The sequence below is a fragment of the Gopherus evgoodei genome, chromosome 4, assembly GCF_007399415.2.
Source record: "Gopherus evgoodei ecotype Sinaloan lineage chromosome 4, rGopEvg1_v1.p, whole genome shotgun sequence".
Taxonomy (NCBI): Eukaryota; Metazoa; Chordata; order Testudines; family Testudinidae; genus Gopherus; species Gopherus evgoodei.
Window position 1 is genome coordinate 90,781,140 of NC_044325.1, and position 19,052 is coordinate 90,800,191.

The 19,052-nt window shown below is 40.8% G+C and overlaps 1 protein-coding gene across 4 annotated transcripts in view; it reads left to right on the forward strand.

Annotated features, from left to right (window-relative positions):
* Positions 1–19,052, forward strand: part of GAS2 (growth arrest specific 2) — a 157,027-nt gene that overhangs the window by 20,013 nt on the left and 117,962 nt on the right. The window contains exons 1-2 of one of the 4 annotated variants that reach the window (XM_030560176.1): positions 6,478–6,602; positions 7,213–7,361. The gene's annotated coding sequence lies outside the window, so the exon portion shown is untranslated. Of the gene's footprint in view, positions 1–3,469; positions 3,545–6,477; positions 6,603–7,212; positions 7,362–19,052 lie in introns of those variants that run through there. The other 3 variants (XM_030560179.1, XM_030560178.1, XM_030560177.1) reach the window with 3 other exon arrangements.

Below are 19,052 nucleotides of genomic sequence, written 5' to 3' on the forward strand. Positions count from 1 at the left end.
GGAACAGTTGCTTACTTTTTAAAAAGGAGAGATCTACATGTGGACTATTTGTATAACATGATAGTGAAATGTGCTCCATGGCATAGCATCTGTCAGTTAAGTCCTATGGAAAACTAGCTCATCATTCCTTTCTAATCAGTCACAGTACAAAAAATGTCTTAGTTACAAATCATGTGATTGGCATTACAGGGAAAAATGTTATTATTTTCAACCTAAAGTATTTCATTGGCTCTGTGATGGAATTTAACATCAAGAATAGATCTTCTGTGTTTCAATGTGTTCATAACTTTCAGTGTAGTTAACTATGAAAGTCCTGTTTAATGCATAATATTATCAGACAGAAAGTACTTTCTTAAAAATCATTAGTCTACAGAGTCTATTTTGACTTCAGTCCATGTAAGTAACTCCCATATTATCAATGCAATGCTCGAATATGAAAAGTGAAGGGGACCCAAAAGAACACTTTAATAGGCCATATATTGGCAGAGGAATCCAGAAGACCCTGTTCCAGGGAGTTGGATTGGACAAAGGCTCAGGAAATGGCCTGATAGCAGTGAGAGGAAGCCATCCCAGGAAATTAAGATTTGGATGGGGAAAAAATCCCAGGACACTGTTGCTTTAAGGGCCTGGGATGAGGAACCCTTCTGAGGGTGAGGCAGGGCTTTCCTCTCTTCCAGCTGATCAGGAGGAGGGAGCTCTCTGAAGGAAGGCAGGATATAGACTGCCTTCTCCCTCAGAATGGAGGAGACACTGAAAGAGAAAGAAGCTAGGGCCAAGTTGTGGCGAACTGGGAATGTTCTTAATGTTTTCTCTGATTACCGTGTTGGTGCCTCAGTGTCCCCTATGCAGTTTTTAAATATCTAGGTGGTGGAATAAGGGTGTGTTATTGCTACAGAGCAAAGGGCCAGTGCACCTAAATGCCTGGCACTCTGTCTCCTAGCAACTGATGGCCTGGGCCCCTCCTCTGCAAAGGTGCCAACTGAAGGTTTTGGAGACAAAGGGATCAGGTGACCTCGTGGCCTGGGAAAGGAACTGAGCAGAGAGGAGGGGCTGGAGGGGTTCTGGAGTCTGGAGTTGGCTGGGGAGGAGGAGTGAAGTGCAGACGTGGGAGTCTGGCTCACTGCCCCCAGAATGGACCCGGCTGAGGGGTCCGGCTCGCGGTACCTACAATCTCTGATTTAGACTGTGTTCCTATCATTGAATAAACTCTGTTTTACTGGCTGGCTGAAAGTCACGTCTGACTGCGAAGTGGGGGTACAGGACCCTGTGGCTTTCCCAGGACCCCTCTGGGGTGGGCTAACTGGGGGAAGCGCACGGAGGGGCAGAGGATGCTGAATGCTCCAAGGAGAGACCCAGGAGGCAAAGACATGTGAGCTTCTTGGCCTGAACAAGTCAGCTCCAACCGAGAGGAGGCTCCCCAAAGTCCAGACTGGCTTTGTGGGGAGCAGTTCCAGAGCATCACCCAGGGACTCCGTGACAAGCGCCAGCTAGAAAGGGCTAAGACTGATGGCTTTGGGTGGAGTAGAGTGAGGAGGGGGAAGAGCTCTGTGTTTGGCAGAAAAACCAGGGTTAAGTATGAACTTTTGTATCATGGTAATGGCCTTTATTTTGAGACTCTCTGAGGAGAGTTTGAGCAATTTGTTATTAAGGACTTTGGGGGCTGTTTGAATCTTACTAAACTAGACCTAGGTGGAGGTGCTATTAAACACAAGAGTGATGTTGTGGTGTGCTTAAGGGGCCTGAAGAGGGAGCTAGGAGCAGAAGGGTCCCTTCAAAGTGATCCCTGGTCATGAAGGAGTGCTTAGTAAATGGCTGCCCTGCCACAATACAGGATAAGAAAATTATATTTCTATAATAAAAGAATACTTTGAGAACATACTAACATGAAAAAAAATACAAACCCAGTCATACCTTAAAAACCCATCAAAAGTCATATTACCCTCTAAGCAACATAGGTATCGAACTCTTGTCCTCCTGTTACCTCCCCCTCACCTTGTTGCTTTTTGTGTCCATAGTGGATAGATTCTGACACCCTTAGTTATGTCGAGTAGTACTTCATTGTAATAAGCAGCCCCACTGAGTTTATTGGGGATGCTGGTGGAATAAGTTGCTACTCAGTGTGAGTAAGAGTGGCAGAATCTGACCTTTAGATTATAACATTTTATGAGGAGGAACAGTGTCTTCTATATGTTTTGTGAAGCACCTAGCAAACTAGTAAGCATGTTAAAAAACAACAGTAGTAATCTGTGCAGATAAGGATTTTCTTATTGTTGAATGGTTGTAAGAGCTATGGTACCTTAAATTATTTTTAGCCAATTCTAGAAGTGATAATGTCATAGATTACTGTGGTAAGCATCCATTTTCCACTATCCTGGACAGAATGTTGTACATATCTAGCCAGATACAGATCATCAGTCTCCTTTCTGTATTAGGGAAGGTTACATAAGAGCATCAACATGAGTAGTGATGCCTTAATTAATACATCAAGTCTATGATAAAAATGAACCAATTTATTATTGTTGAGATTTGCAATTGTCAACACAATGTCATTTGGTATTTTTGCTCAGACTGTGTTCTATAGCAATGAATTCACAATTGTGACAGATAGCAATAAAACTTTGTGAAAGTTTTTGAAGTAGTTATAAATGATGTGTAAACTATACTTATAGAAAGTGTTTGTGGTAAAGCAAATTTACCCAATAAGAGGTAAATCATATTTCCTTATAGTGTCAAAATTGTCTGTAGATATTATTCATAAAAATGTAAATTTTAGTGCAGAATTGATAAATGCTTATAAAATCAACATGTGCAATGGGTTTATAAAGACAATGTTAATTTCTGGCTTGCCTAATTTTCATGACAGTTGAAATGATGAATCCAGTTGTTACTTTCAATGTGTGACTGAATTCTTTTGAAAGTTTGCCCATTTTCAAAATATTTATGTTTCTTCTTCAAGCTGCCAAACACAGAGATGACGCATACTACCCTCAATCTGTTCATTCGTCTACTCTATTTAATGAAGATATAAAAATGCTGAATTCCCATATGGGATCTTCTGCATGACACAGGCTATAGAACTTCACCTAACAATTCCTGCATCAAGATAAATACTGTAACCTCTGATTATTTTTTTAAGCTTTTATTTTAGAGGGGAAAAAAATCCAATTTTGATTTAAAGACTCCAAGCGATGGAAAACATATCACAGTCTTTGGTAACTTATTAATTACCCCCTCCCCCTTCAAATTTGTATCTTATTTCCACTTTGAACTTTGCTGACTCCAACTTCCAGCTGTTAGAGCTTCTAGTGTAGCTTCTCCCGGTGTAGATAATTATAAACCATGATCACATAATCTCTTAACTTTAGCCATAAGTTTAATAGTTGGAACTACTTTAGAGGCATATAAGGCATGTCTTCTACACCACAAATCATTTTTATAACTCTTCTCTGAATCTTTTCCAATTTTTCAGCATCCTCTTAAAAATGTGGACAACAGAACTGGACCCAATATTCAAGTGGTGGTCTCAGCAATACCATATTCAGAGGTAATGTCACCCTTCCTATTCTTAAAGTTATGTGAATGACCACGTATGGAACATATTGTCCTAAACGTGGTAGTAATTTTGACACAGAATAGCAATAATTGAAACTGAATGTGCATTGACTAAGACTTTCTGCGGACCAAGGCATCCTCTCACAAGCCGCTTTCTCCTCAGGCCTCCTCAAGCCCTGTTCACTCTGCTTGCTACCCCCTCTCTATAGTTGCCCCTCCCCTTGATGCCCACTCATCCCCCAGGCTCCTTTGGTGGTGGTCTGTGTCTGGATGTTTCCCGAATGAGTGCATAAAGCTGAATGTTTTGGGGGACTCTTGTTCAGCTAGAAGGATCCAAGGAAATCTGAAGAAAACAGGACAAAATTTCAAAAGGGGAGCATTTTTATGGTTTCTTCTGCAAAAGTTAACAAGTTAACATAAACTTACACAGAAAATTCAAAGATTGTTTGATAAGCTACTGTGTTAAATTTAAATGCTAGATTCAGTTATTAAAGTAGGAAAAAGAGATTTTAGTCCTAACCTTTTAAGTGCAAATCTCAATGCACTCATAATTGTGGTGTAACTACTGATGGCGCCAAAGTATATGTATAATGTTGATTTCAGATGCATGCTTGGTAGTTTGTTCCAACCAGTCCTTCTTGGATACGGTTAAATTGTACAGGTGTTCTGGATTTTAACTGTTGTACGGTATGTTACATATTCCCCTTCTAGCATTTGACAATTCTTGTCCAAGTGATGATGAGTAATCATAGCAACTAAAATAATAAAAGTATAAAAAGATTAAATATAGCCAAACTCTATGAGAATGAATCGTCCATGTGTAGGATTTTTCCTGAATATAGTAGGAAGTCATGTGCTTTGGAGATAGTGCATGCATGGAAGACTCAGCTAGAGACACAGAACATTTTCTAAATGGAATGTTTTTAAAGTTTTCTATTAGATGACAGCAGGTCGTTCATCAATACAGTGGTACTGGAAAGTTCCTTCTCAGCTCAAGATGGTTTTTAAGACTGAACTGATATGGAATATAAATGTTGCTCATTATTCTTTAAAAGATTGTTTCTCAAATTCACATGAAGTCTTTAACTTCACTTTACTTGTTGTCAGATTTTTATTTTAATTCAGTATTTGTTCTGTTATTCTTCTCCTGGGCATAACAGTGCGGAGTTTTGAGGGCTATGCACAGTTTTGGAGCTATCCCTCCATGTGCCTTTCTAGGATCTTGGACTAAACAAAGAAGATACCGCCCTCAGAACATCCATCCCAAGTTTTACACTGTAAATGCTGAGCAAGGACTCCAGGAGTTTCGTTAATAATGTGCAGATACTTACACGATGGATAAATGTCATCACAGTTATGTACTTCTCCATGGAGTCTCAGTGATTTGATGAAAAAAAAACCAGCTGTGCAGGTAATAGCCAAACCAGCCAGGTTTAGAATAGCCAGTCAGGATACATTAATTTACATAAAACCTCCACTTACTGATCAACTGATTGGTTAATAATCAGAGTACTGTAATTTGCTTACATAGGGTATTGAGAAATAAGCATGCATTAATTATGCAAATCAGATTTTCCAGCTGATCAGAGTGAAAAAAAATGCATTTCTGAGAAATAAGGGTCAGTATGAGCTGCATCTCTCCACTCTGACTGGTTAAGACAATTCCATTTCAGTATAATGGTTCATAATGTGCATAGGGCAGAGCAATTAAGTAGCATTATGAAAGAAAAATAATTGTGTGCTGTTCATCTGGGACTTTCTTATGGAAAGTGATAACATGATACCATTAGAAAACTCAACCAGACAATAATATCCATCCATTCACAAGGAGAAGCAGAAGTTTGAACATCTGTTTCCCTCTATTGAATTCATGAAACGGCTTCTCTGCACATACAAAAAATGGACTAATAAACAACAGTTAGGGAACATTATCTCTGTCATTTACCATAACATTGAAATATACCGAATGCAATAAAAGTGGGGTGGGTATTTAAACAACTTAAACACCTTTCCAAACAAAACACCTCACCAATTAGTAGATCTTTTAGAAGCACAACATTGAATTATCAGTGTTATAGTTCAATGATTTGAGCATTGGCCTATTAAACCCAGCATTGTGAGCTTAATCCTTGAGGGGGCCATCTAGGGATCTGGACTCAGCAACCTTTCAGGGTCCCTTCCAGTTCTATGAGATACAAGAAGTTTGGTTTTAGGGGGAGGGATAGCTCAGTGGTTTGAGCATTGGCCTGCTAAACCCAGGGTTGTGAGCTCAATCTTTGAGGGGATCTAGGGCAAAATCAGTACTTGGTCCTGCTAGTGAAGGCAGGGAACTGGACTCAATGACCTTTCAGGGTCCCTTCCAGTTCTATGAGATGGGTATATCTCCATATATTTTTCTGTATCTATTTTAATTTAAAATATATTATAGAAGAGTATGAAATCTTGTGAGAAAAAGTGTAATTAAAGCTCTTTATCAAAGACACAATGCCCACAAGATACAAAGTTGAAATTACGGGCAGCAAAATCAAACGGTTTATAATATAAAATGGTGCTAGTAAGTGCTTAAAAAAATCCTAGCCAGCAATTTTTTGGGGAAAAAAAGTCTAAGCTTAAAATATGGGATCTTCCTCCACCCCTGCCCCTCCCCACCATAGTTTTGAAGGGGAATAATAATAAAAGGCACTTTGGACCTAAGCGCCAAGTTCCTGCCAAAGGCTTGTAATACAATATCTCAGAGTTTCAAGGGTAATTCAGTGTCAATTGCGCTTGCCGTCCCCCAGAAAAAGTAAGCATTTAACTTCCTTTCAGTCTATGTGGACTGATGAAATGTAGGAAATCTGTTTCTGGAGGGGGTGGGGGGGAGAGAGGTTTCCCAAAGAGAGCACCAAGTGGAGCGATCAGAAGTATGAAGAGTGGCAGTGCTGCTGCTGCTGGTGGTGGTGTGCTCAGGCTGGGAGAGCGGGACGGGCTGCAGGAGGAGAAGGGCTTTGTGGCTTTGCAAGAAGAAAGTGAGTGAGATTTCTTCCAAGCAAGCGCTTAAGGAGTGCGGGGTGAGGCATGCTGGCCACTAATAAATGGCTAACGCGGGGAGAGAGCTCTGCTAATTTCTACTGCAGTTAGTGCAGGCATCTGGCTGCATTTACAGAAGTCAGACCCCGGGCTCTTTTAAAATGTGTTTGATTTGGTTTGTTTCACGGCTGCATTTGAATTGAGAGACGGGTCGGGGAATTTAAGCAAGAAAAAGATTATTTCCCTTCAGCTTGTCACCTTAGAGTGGGGTTTCTTTTGTTTTCTTCCGCTTATCTTGAAACTGCAAGAAATCTCACCTCCAAAGAGTTGATTAATGGATACAGCAGGGGAAACTGCTTAGAGCGCTGGAGCAGAGGTATAGGCAAGGGGAGGGGAGAGCGGGGCTAGGAAGTTTGCAAATTGCAATCGGTGCGCTTCTGCACAGGTAAAAATCTTTCGTTTGCCTACTCATTGGGGAAGCATTCTTCCCCCTCTCCCCGGACGATCCGGAGTTTGAAAGTGTCACGGCAGCAAAGTGGCGGCGGGCTGGAAGGAAGCAACGTTCATGATTTGAGAATCATTATTTCCAGTTCAGGAGTCTGCCAGGGTGCAGCCTCTGCGCGCGACTAACACGAACGCTTTTGAATGCAGATAAACCTTCCATGAATGTTTGCATTGTCTCTCCTTTAATGAGCCGGTGTTACACTCACCCACGGCAAAGCCATCGGTCCGGGTTCATATGCATGGGCCCCGAAGAGAGCAAACTAATCCTAACCACCCAGAATAGTATGGATCAGACGGTGAGCTGCTCACTTACTAGGGTTCGGGCTAGGGGTGAGTGTTTGGCAACAAAATATTCAGAATGATCCCAGGAGGAGAATATTTTTGCCTTAGTTGCATGAAAGTCTTGTAACATGTCTCGCGCACCATTCGGGACCCTGCTCTGCTTTGTGTCTGCTCCTACTCCGTTCACCAGCCCTATGGCTGGAAGAAGAGGGAAAGGTAGGTTGTTTACAGCATTGGCAAACTATAGTGCCATCATTCTGCCCACAGAGCTGGGCCACTGGAATTAGGGCAGTCTTGACACCCCCAAAGGGCTGGCAGGACAGCGCTAATTCTAAACCGAGCTCTTTTCCTTTGCCTTCTTTCTCACGCAATAGACACAACCAGCGGAAGGGCTGGCAGGCTTTGCTTTTTAGGCTGGGATCTTCTGGTTGCTCCACAGATTTATATGTTTTTTAGAAAGGATCCATTCCTGTTCGAGGAATGCTCTCTCCTTGTTGCAGCCATGCGGGGCAGCAGGGCGATCGCCTAGCATAGCAGCATGGCTTGCTCTGCCTGCGCGTGAAAGGTAAAGGGACTGAGCATTCTTTGCTAATATCTGTGGCAGACGCATTGCAGCCTTCCTCCCGGTCACCTCCGGAGCACATCTGACATTTCTTTGAAATTGCGCGGGGGGGAGGGGGGAGAAGGTACTTTTATTCCAGTCTCCACGCACATTAAAGCTTGGATTGTTTCTTCGCTGCCGAGCCGAGGCTGTGCCAAGTGTAATGGTTTTGTGATGGGGATTGTGATTTAATAGGAAATTAGCTGACATTCCTAAATTCATTTCATATGGTACAATAGGCCATCTGATGAGAATTACAGTGTGGAACCCAGGTTGGAACCTCAGCCAAACCGTGATAAAGGAGGTGAGGCATGTGGAACTAGCATTGCTTCCAGCCACCCAGCTCTTATTGACCTTCAGTGGGACTTCGGCCCCTGAATCACTTAGGGGCTTTTGAAAACAACAACAACAACAACAAAAACCCCTATGTCCTTATTATAATTTTGATCAGAAAGGAGACAGGCTTAACATTAGGGGCACCTGTCCTGCTCCCATATTAGTCATTTTAAGCTTGGCCATTGATTTCATGGGAGCAGGAGCAGGCTTAGCAACATTTAAGAATTAAATGCAAAGTCATAGGACCTGGTGATTATTGGCAATAAACCCACATTATTCTGCACAAATCAGCAGGCATTTAAAAACATAATTAAACTCATGAAGCAAACACCTATTAAAATTTGCTATCTGTAATACATTTTATCACTTCTTTTGCTAAAGGAGACTAAGATTTAGATTTGACCTTTCTGTACAGATTTTTTAAACTATCATTTTGATTAGGCAAATAGAAAAATGAGGAGTAAGAGCTAGACCCTGCAGTCCTGCAAATCACCTATCAGGATTTTTGCCTGCCTTAGGATTATTAGATCATTTGCCTGCCTTAGGATCTTTACTGAGGACATATCATTTTATGGCAAAGTTAATATCAAACATTCCTAAAGCTTTGTTGTTATGTGTGTGAGAGAGACAAATGACATTCCTGCTTTCCTTTTGGTGGGACAGACATTTAGCAAGACAGCAACATTGTCTCTGGTAAAAACAGTCTTTAAAATTCCTAGGCTTTCAGTAACCTAGAAAGATTTTTTTTTTAAGTTAATTTGTTGCTGGCTTCAAACCCAGGGTCTTATAAGTTCAAAATATCAATATATAATCCTGTGCCAGGTTCCAGATACACATTTTAAGTACAGTGCACATTTGTATCCTGTATGTTCATAACACAAGGGACAAAAGCTTCTTGTGAATGAGAGTTTACTTTATCAGTCTAGATCACATTTTGATGTAAGCCCTTAAAAATTCTAATTGATTAATGAGTTTCAGATGGTGGTTCCCCTCTATTCCCCCTCCTTTTTAACATGTACAGTATACTCCAAGCTAATCTGGGAGAGCACCAGAAAGACTGGGCTACATTAGTTGTGTATCGTTATAAGGATAATAAAGTAACTAGAAAAAATGAATTTCTTACAAATTATAATCTTGCTTTCTGCATCTGTGCAAATAGGTTTTATCCTATTAACTCATGTAGTTAGAAAAGACAATTAAAATTAGTGTTGTAACCATCTTGGTCCCAGGATATTAGGAGACAAGATGAGTGAGGTCCCATAAAAGATACTACTTCACCCACCTTGTCTCTCTAATTAAAATTAGAGATATGTGTACTTAAAATAATGTAGGTAAGAGTGACATCTAATTTCTTATAGAAGGTAAAATTCTTTAAGGGTCCAGTAAGAATAATCTGTCATGGCAGCAAAATCAGAATTGGATAAGTATAGTCTCTATTATTTCATAAGAGTTAAAGGGTACAATGAGAGCAATTATTGTGGTACGTTATAGTACGTCATAGCATCTTAGAAGTCAGAGATGACAAGACCGATTAGATCATATATGGTCTGTCCTTGCCAACATCTGATTGTTATCTCTATTTTATTTAGTGCTATTTTTAGTCCAGTTTTAAGTGTCTCAAGTGATGGAAGTTCCCCTACTTCCCTTGGGAAGTTATTCTACTGTCTAGCAGATTTTGCTACTGGGAAGAATTTCCAGACAGTAAGGAAAACAATTACATAAATTGTTGTTTACCTCTGTAGCTCTCAGGAAGATGTTAATTAATGTATATATTAGGAACAAAACAAAAGATTATTTCAAATGCAGCATTTAGTCTGTAGACTAATCTCATACATGTTCTGAGTCTGCAGGACCATAAGCACTGGGCAAAGGACAACTTGTATTTTTGTTTTTAATAACATTAGTAAGATCAACTTTTCAAATGTGGGTGTTTAGATTTCACCTGCATATTTTATGTTCAAAATTATTGTGTATGCAAAACCTGCATTTGTTCTGAAAGCAATGATTGCATATAAGAGACCTCATTTGTGTGCAGGTTCATGTTTGCTTACACAAATAGACTTTGTGTTTGAAATTTATGTGCCCTAATGATGAAAATTTGATCTATTAAAATTGCTAATTTTTAATATCCTCTTTTGCTAACCCCCCAAATATGTAGTTATTTGCATATGCTTATTTCAAATGAGTCAACCAATGCACCAAACAACACACTGAAATTCTGCTGAAGGGCCAGAATTTTGTTCTTTTCTATCCCCTTCTTGATGTGATTAGCACTAACAGGGTGATCCAGCAGAGATCCATGCCAGATAGTCATGAGCTCTGCTCTGGCTTTTGATCCTCAGTTTTCTCCCTTTCCAAAATGACTGCTATCCAATACATTACCTACTCTCTAAGTCAGCAGGAGATTGAGAGAGGGACATCAGCTGCAACTGCAGACATAGGCAGTATACACTGCTTCTGTGTAGCATTAGACTGCAGTCCCTGTGGTGAAAGCACTGGCTACTCACTTCCAAGATGTTTTCCCACTGTTACCAGTGACTGTGAAGCTACTGCTGAGTTATGTATCATGTGAACCTTTTACTTTATAGTATAGTTTGCTACTTCTGCAGCTAGTATGCTTTCCAAACTCTCATCTCACACAGAAGGAAATTTGGCCCACTAGCATAAACCCTGAGTATTTGTGTTATATGCATGAAATTCACCCCTCTAATCCATGACCAAGGTGCAGGGTTGCCACACAACCCTTGAACACCAGTTGTGCAGAACATGGAGGGCACTGGATCAGCCTAAATTCAGATCAATAGTTCCTTCAATAGTCCTAGGTAACACCAGCTCACTTGCAAATTGACTTTCTGCATTGGTCCCACATAGGCTGAGTCAAGGATAGTAAGGGAGAGTTTAAGTACATCCTAACAATGTTATTGTTCCATTTCTAGATAGAAATGGTATGAACTATCAGTAATAATGCAGAAAAGGCAGAAGTGTTCAATAAATATTTCTGTTCTGTATTTTGGAAAAGCAGATGATGTAGTCATATCATATGATAACACTTTCAATTCTGCTAATGTCTCAGGGGGATGTTAAACAGCAGCTACTAAAGCTGAACATGTTAAATCAACAGGTCCAGATAACTTGAATCCATGAGTATTAAAAAAGCTGGCTGAGGAGCTCACTGGACCATTAATATTGCTTTTCAATAAGGCTTGGAACATTGAGAAAATTCCAGAAGATTGGAAGAAAGCTAATATTTTTAAAAGATAAACTGGATGACCTGGTAATTATATGCCTGTCAGACAGAGATTGATCCTGAGCAAGATAATGGAGTGACTGATATAGAATTATAATAAAGAATAAAAAGAGGGTAATATTAATGCCAATCAACATGAGTTAATGCAAAACTGATCCTGTCAAACTTTTTGATGAGATTAGAAGTTTGGTTGATAAAGGTAATAGTGAGGATGTATTATACTTCTGTAAGGTGTTTGACTTGGTGCTGCACAACATTTTGATTAAAAAACTAGAACAATATTAAAATTACAATGGCACACATTAAATTGATTAAAAGCTTGCTAATTGTGATAGGACTCAAAATGTAATTGTAAATGAGAAATCATTGAATGGAAGTGTTTCTAGTGGAACCTCACAGGGATCAGTTCTTCACCCTATGCTATTTAGCATTTTTATCAAATGACTGTAAGAAAACACAAAATCATCACTGATATAATTTGCAGATAACCCCAAAATTGGAGGCGTGGTAAATAATGAAGAGAACAGAGCAATCTGGATTACTTGATAAAATGGATGCAAGCAAACAATATGCATTTTAATATCACTAAATGTAACTGTATAAATCTAGGAACACAGAGTGTAGGTCATATTTACAGGATGGGGACTCTATTTTGGGAACCAGTGACTCTGTAAGAGGTGGTGGGGTGTGGGAGAGAGGAATGGTGGATAAACATCTGAACATGAGCTCCCAGTGTGATGCTGTGGCTAAAGAAGCTAATGTAATCCTTAGATGTATAACAGGAGAATCTCAAGTAGGAGTAGTGAGGTTATTTTACCTCTGTATTTAGCACTGGTATGACTGCTGCTGGAATATTGAGTCCAGTTCTGGTGCCCACAATCTAAGAAGGTTCTTGATAATTTGGAGAGGTTTCAAAGAAGAGGCACAAGAATGACTAAAGGATTAGAAAACATGCCTTGTAGAGACAGACTCAAAGAGCTTAACCTATTTAGATTACCAAAGAGAACGTTAACGGGTGACTTGACTGAGGTCTATAAGTGTCTATATGTGGAACAAATACGTAATAATGGGCTCTTCAGTCTAGCAGAGAAAAATGTAACATGATCCAATGGCTGGAAGTTGAAGCTAGACAAATTCAAATGGGAAATAAGCTGTATATTTTTAACAGTGAAGGTAATGAACCAGTGGAACAATGTGTCAAGGGTTGTGGTAGATTCTCCATCACTGACAATTTTTAAATCAAGATTGGATGTTTTTCTAAAAGATATACTCTAGCAATAATTCTGGGGAAGTTGTATGGCCTTGTTATACCGGAGGCCAGACTAGATGATCACAATGGTCCATTGTGACCGTGGAATCTCTGAATCTAGGCCAGCACAGATACTAGTTCCACGACATGTAGCAGGTACACAGTTACCTCATTCTGCTGTTCAGCATACCCATACAGCTTCAGGCTAGGCTTAAGTGGTGTAGAGAAACTTGTGGTAGGCCCTAGCACCAGGAATGAATTGGGTTAGAGTACTGAACACAGTCTCTATTTGGCTTGTGAAAATACTTCATTTGCCAAACACTTTTTTAAAATCTTGGTGTGAGTGTGGTTTTAATATCCTAACACAAATCACCTGAATGGTTCTGATTTTTGCAGTCCTAGATACTGAAAACTTCTATTAATCCACAGAGCAAGTAGTGCACTGGTAGCCACAGAAAAAGGTTTACCATACTGCTGCAATACTCTGCCTCACCTTTGACCCGGAAGGACAAACTCGAGCAGTGAGAAAAGAATTTGGGCTATGCACCTGTTCAGCCCCTTGCTCTGCTGAAATTGCAGACACAGGGTTTGATGTGAATGCCCATCCAGTACAAAATGGACCAAGATAACACAATTCATTTCATGAAGGCCACTGAATAGCCTTCAGCTGGTAACAACTTTCAGTCATTGCTTACCTGTGCTGATTTGTAATGGTAAGAGGTGAAAGGTGCTGTATCCCATTACTATTTCCCTATTTTTGATACTTACATGTCCCTCATTACCCTAGAGTCTGAGCACCTCACAGTGCCCCTGTGGCAAAGAGAAGTGCTGTTATCCCCACTTTATAGGTGGGGACCTAAGGCCTTGATCCTCAAAGGAAATGAATTCATTGAAATGAATGAGTGAGGTGCCTTAATACCTCTGAGAATCTAGGCCCAAGTGACTTGCTCAAGGTTATAGAAGAAGTCTGTAGTGGAGCAGGGAATTGAACAAACATCTGCAGAGTTCTAGGGTAGGCCTGGGCCACTGGACCATCTCTCCTCTCTGTTCTCTCTTCTACCCATCTATGCTTTTTAATAAACAATGTGTAGTATTCATGGTGCTTTCTGCAGTAATAATTATTCCCAACAAAAAGCCAGAAGAATAACAGAAAATTGCTTAATTGACTCTATGGCTTACACCTGATGATCATTGATGAACATCAGCAGATAGTTTAAATTACACTGCTGGCAACACACTCAGTTGAGTTACAGTACACAAAAAACTAAATGTGCTACTGTAAAGCAAAATAAAAACTTCACTGTTTGGTGGCAGCAAACAAGGAGGAATGTAACTTTCTAACTTGTTGAAACTGTTATGTGTCATTAGGTGTACTGTAAACTATCCTGAACTGAATTCTTTACCTAGACAATGAGCCTAAGAATTTGAGATGCCTTATGGCTGTCAAAGAGATGGGGGAAAAAAGGATTGCACTGCATAAATATGACTTGCAACAAAACAGAATGTAAGTAACGTTCTGTCTTAGCTTATGTCACTTTCAGAAGAGTAGTGGATGAAATTTGTTTCTTGAGGAGCAAGGCATTTTAGTGGTAAGTTTTTTAAATTCTTATGCGTGTCTGGTGATAATTTCTTGTAGAAAAGCTGACAGATTCCATAACAAGAGAAATTCTACTTGCATTTATACAAATTGATATTAATGCTTTGCTATAGCTGATGTTATATAAATGGCTTTATGGTTGACATACAATAATGTTTGGGGGCAAAATGCTAGTAACTTAAGGCTAGACTGTAGAGTCCTTAATGATTTCAATGAGGGGAGGGATGAGCCAGGGCTAGACTGACTTTGGGGTTAGGATTTAGTTCCCTGCTGTGCCACAGACTGAATGTGCAACATTAGGAAAGTCACTTAAGGCATGTCTATTCTGTAACAAAAAACCTGCAGCCTGGGTTAACTAACTTGGACTAAGAGTGTTTGGGCTTGTGGGGCTAAAAATTGCAGTGTAGATGTTTGGGTTGGGACTGGAGTCTTGGCTCTGAGACCTGTCATGGGGGGAGGATACCAAAGCCTGGTCTCCAGCCCGAGTCCAAATGCCCACACTGCAATTTTATAGTGCCATGAGCCCGAGTCAGCTAACCCACGTCAGCTGTGTCCATGCCGTGGATCTTTTCTCACAGTGTAGATGTACCTACATTTCTCTATGTTTGAGTTTCTTCTCTGTAAACTTGGGATAACAGTACTTCCCTGTCTCACTACATAAACACATTAAAGATTGTGAGATTTTCAGATACTACGGGAAAGTGGATCAAAATACAGAAAGTTCATTTCCCCTGAGCAAAGACGGCAGGATCCAGCCTTGGTTATGGCTGGGATTTTCAACAAGAGCTAGGTGCTCAACTCCCATTGACTTTCAGTAGGATTTGGGTGTCTGTCTCCCTTAGGCTTCTTTGAAAATCCTAACCAATGTGTAGAGAAATGATACTAGGCAACATTTGGGCTGGTAATTCTAATCAAATGAACTGAGACAAGTGTTTAAGTGGAAGCCAGATATTTTAATCACACAGTCACTGTGGAGCGTTAAATTCAGTTTGGATGAACTTCCCAGATTTAATATGAGGAAGGTCAGTATCAGCACAAAAAAACCAACCCAAAAAACAATAAAGAATTCCACAACTGCCACTGGTACTGACAACTTGAAAGCACAGGGTCAAACCTACCAATCTTCAGCCTTTTCTTTTAGGCTGATATTATTCTCAAAGTGGTCATGGGTGTCAAAGGGAAGTGGTTAGCTGTGGGGGATAAGACAGGTTGGTGGAGAACTGGGAAAAAAAGGGAAACCCTCCTTCCCTTTTAGGAAGAGAAATAGTGAAAGTTTACAAAAGGCAGTGGATATAGTATTTATCCATCTGTGATTGTTTCACTGTTCTTTCCTCATCCTAGCCTCACCCCTGCCAGTCTAGCTGTTCCCCTACAATCCCCCCTTTCACATGCACACACCACCAATTCACCTACACCCCATTCACCAGTTGATTTGATTCCACCTGAACTCAACCATAACATCTCAGTGTGTCCCACTCCTGGCTTGGAACCCTTCCCCTGCCCAGGTCCTTTCAACCCCTAACAGCTCAGAAGAGCCACCCTCACCCTTTACATACTGAGACCCCCTCTTCTTTCTACCTAAACTCACTACCATTCAGAAACATTCCCTTGAGTGTGAATCTTCTCCCACCAGTCACCGCCCTACACACCCAGACCTCCATGATCAGTACTATTCCCCTCTCTCATTAGGGTTGCCAGCCCTCCAGGATTGGCCTGGAGTCTCCCAGAATCAGCATCAATCTCCTGGTGACTGTTGAAAGGAATCTGGAGATTTTAATAGGATATTTTAAGAAAATGACATTACCTCATGTTGGGGAAAAACAACTTCTGGAATAGCTGCAGTCAGAGTTGGCAACCTTAAGTCCCATCACCACCGGGCTCAAAAGTTCCTTCTGCTCAGAACCCTCCCCATCTTTTATTTGTTGCTGGGTCTGGAAAATGGAAGAACTAGGCCAGCAGGGAGTGTGTGCAAACAGCCCTGTACTGTGAGTCTGAACTGAAACAGCAACATGTATGTTTGAATTCCATGCTCTGTGCCTCCTTCTGCTGGCAGAAGCCCATATGCTCTTGGGTCTGCAGGGAACATGTGCAGACAATGCTGTCCTTTGTCTGTTTTTTTGCACTAATTCCATATTCCCTGTTGTGTGTGCCTCCAGAAACCCCCTAGTGGCAGTCATGTATAATGCAGCCTACAGAATTAGGTTGGAGCAGCCCCAGTACCACCAAAAGTCAAACATGGTATGTCTACACTACACCCACAGCTGGCCCATGCTTGCTGACTCAGATCAGGGGGCTCGGGTTAATGGATTGTTTAATTACAATGTGGACATTTGGGCTTGGGCTGCAACCCAAGCTTTGGGATCCTCCTACCTCGCAGGGTCTTAGAGCTTGGATACTAACCCAAGCCCTAATGTCTATACCGCAGTTAAACAGTCCCTTAACCTGAGCCCTGTGAGCCTATGTCAGTTGGCATGGGCCAGATGTAGGCTTTTAATTACAGTGTAGAAATAACCACAGTGGCAGCAGTATCACAGCCACACTACAGTTTCAACATTTATTGGTGGAACTCCTTGGTGGGGAACATTTCACCATATGTGTGTCCTTGGATGCAGAAAGGCAGCTTGCTCCCAAGGAGAATCCTAAAGCACAGTTTCTTTTTATTTCTTCCAGAGCAATGATGCAGTTTCTAGATTTTCCAATGAATGTATCAGAGAATAAATGAAATAAAAAGATTATCATTTTAAAGTATTATCTAGAAATCTAAAAAGTGACTGTGCAAAAATGCTACCTTTTACTTTGCTTCCCTTGTGCATCTTGAGTCATATGTATTTATTTGAATGAGTAAGATAAGTTTTTGCTACTATTCCCCCATAAAAACAGCTATGGGAGAGTGACCTGGATTACATTCTGGCTCACACATCAACCTAATTATTAACTGCAGGAGAAGAACTTTTTGACTCCTTTATAACTTCTGGAGAGGAAGGAGGTAGAGAAGATTTTAATACTGACTGTCATAGAATCCCTGTGACAATTTGGACAAGTCGCTTAACCTCTTTGAGTCTCAGTTCCCCTAGCTGTGAAATGGTGATGATAATACCTCCCTATTTCACTGTAGAGTTTTGAGGCACTCAGCTACTGTGGTGATGAATGACATAGAAAAGCTTTGAAATAAGTTCTGATTGTGGAATATTTATTGGTTTTGATGTATGGGCCAGAAAGAACCCACTTGGAGAGTCAGATTCCAGGCTGAGTTTGCGGAGCTGACAGCTTGAAAAATCTTTTGCTGTTTGCCTGAGAAAAATGAGCAGATTTGACCTGGATGTCGTTAACCAAAAAACTATAAACCATGAAGCCATTTTTACATAGTCAATTTTCAGAGCAGAGCTGCACTTTAATTGCATACCTTTTTCACTCCAATGTCCCGTGACTTGCAAAGGAGTTTTTGTTGCACAAGCAATTAAAGATCAGGCCCATTATTTGTAATTTTTGTCTCTTACCAACGTACATCTAAGTTCTAATGATAATTCAAAAACTTACTTTTACCTTGAGGGGAGCATGGCCCAGCCCACTGGAACACGCTGTGGCCACGCCGCCTGGTCTTGCCCTCCGGCTGCAGCTGCGCTGTCCAGTCTGCTGGAGTAGCTCCAGCCAGATCAGAGACATCCTGAAGGGATGGGATGGGAAGAGTGTGGGGGTCCCGGGCTAGGGGTGGGGTCATGTGGGAGGTGATCATAGGGGTTACTCCCCTGACTCCCAGCTTCTCCCCCGCCAAAAAATTTCCCCACCAGTTGCTGTCCTGGCCCATCAGGGTTAGCAGTTGGCACGCCGGGACACTTTGTTTACCTAGGTTTACATCTGTGCCTGTGGACGCTTGAGGTAAACAGACCATCTCAGCCCACTGGCGGCTTATCCTGATGGCCTGGGAGCCAAAGTTTGCTGATCCCTGAATTATAGGGTCAGCTTATGAACGAGTTATAAAATTTTTCCATTTTTACTTATCAATCTTGGGGGGGTTGACTTATAATCAAACTGGTTTATGATCGAGTATATACGGTAATTTGATATTGAGTTAATAAAATCCAGAAGTTAATAAAATTGAATATCTCAAAATTACAGTAGATACAATGCATATGTTAATTTATTCATTGTTAAATAATTGTGTACATAATGAATGGTAACAAATGCATGCCTGATTTTTCTTCGAGAGATCCATATCTTCTCTTTGCCACCAAATCTGTCTTTTCAAATCTGTGGAGCTGCTGGATTGAAATCACATATGGCATCAGAAAGACGTGCCATCATTGGCAGAAAAATGGTTCATATAACAGGTCGTTCATAAGATCAATGTTCATAAAATCAGGGTTCCACTATATTATGTTTGCCATCCCTAATACACTGACCACTGTCATAGGATAGCAAGTTGTTCTTCCCTGTTTTTAAAGTCACTGTTACATATGGGTTGACTCATGACTTCTAGGCACTGTGCACGGGGCAGAAGGAAACAGCCATCAGCAGTGCATCCTGCCCTGCAATCACCTTACAAGTGCAGGTCACAATGGCACAGAATAGCCAGGGTAAATAAGCATCTTCCTGATCCTTTGGAAAAGAACAGTGAGAACCCTACCTAATGCCCCTTGCACAATGCAGCATATGAGCTGGCTGACCAGGTCCTGAC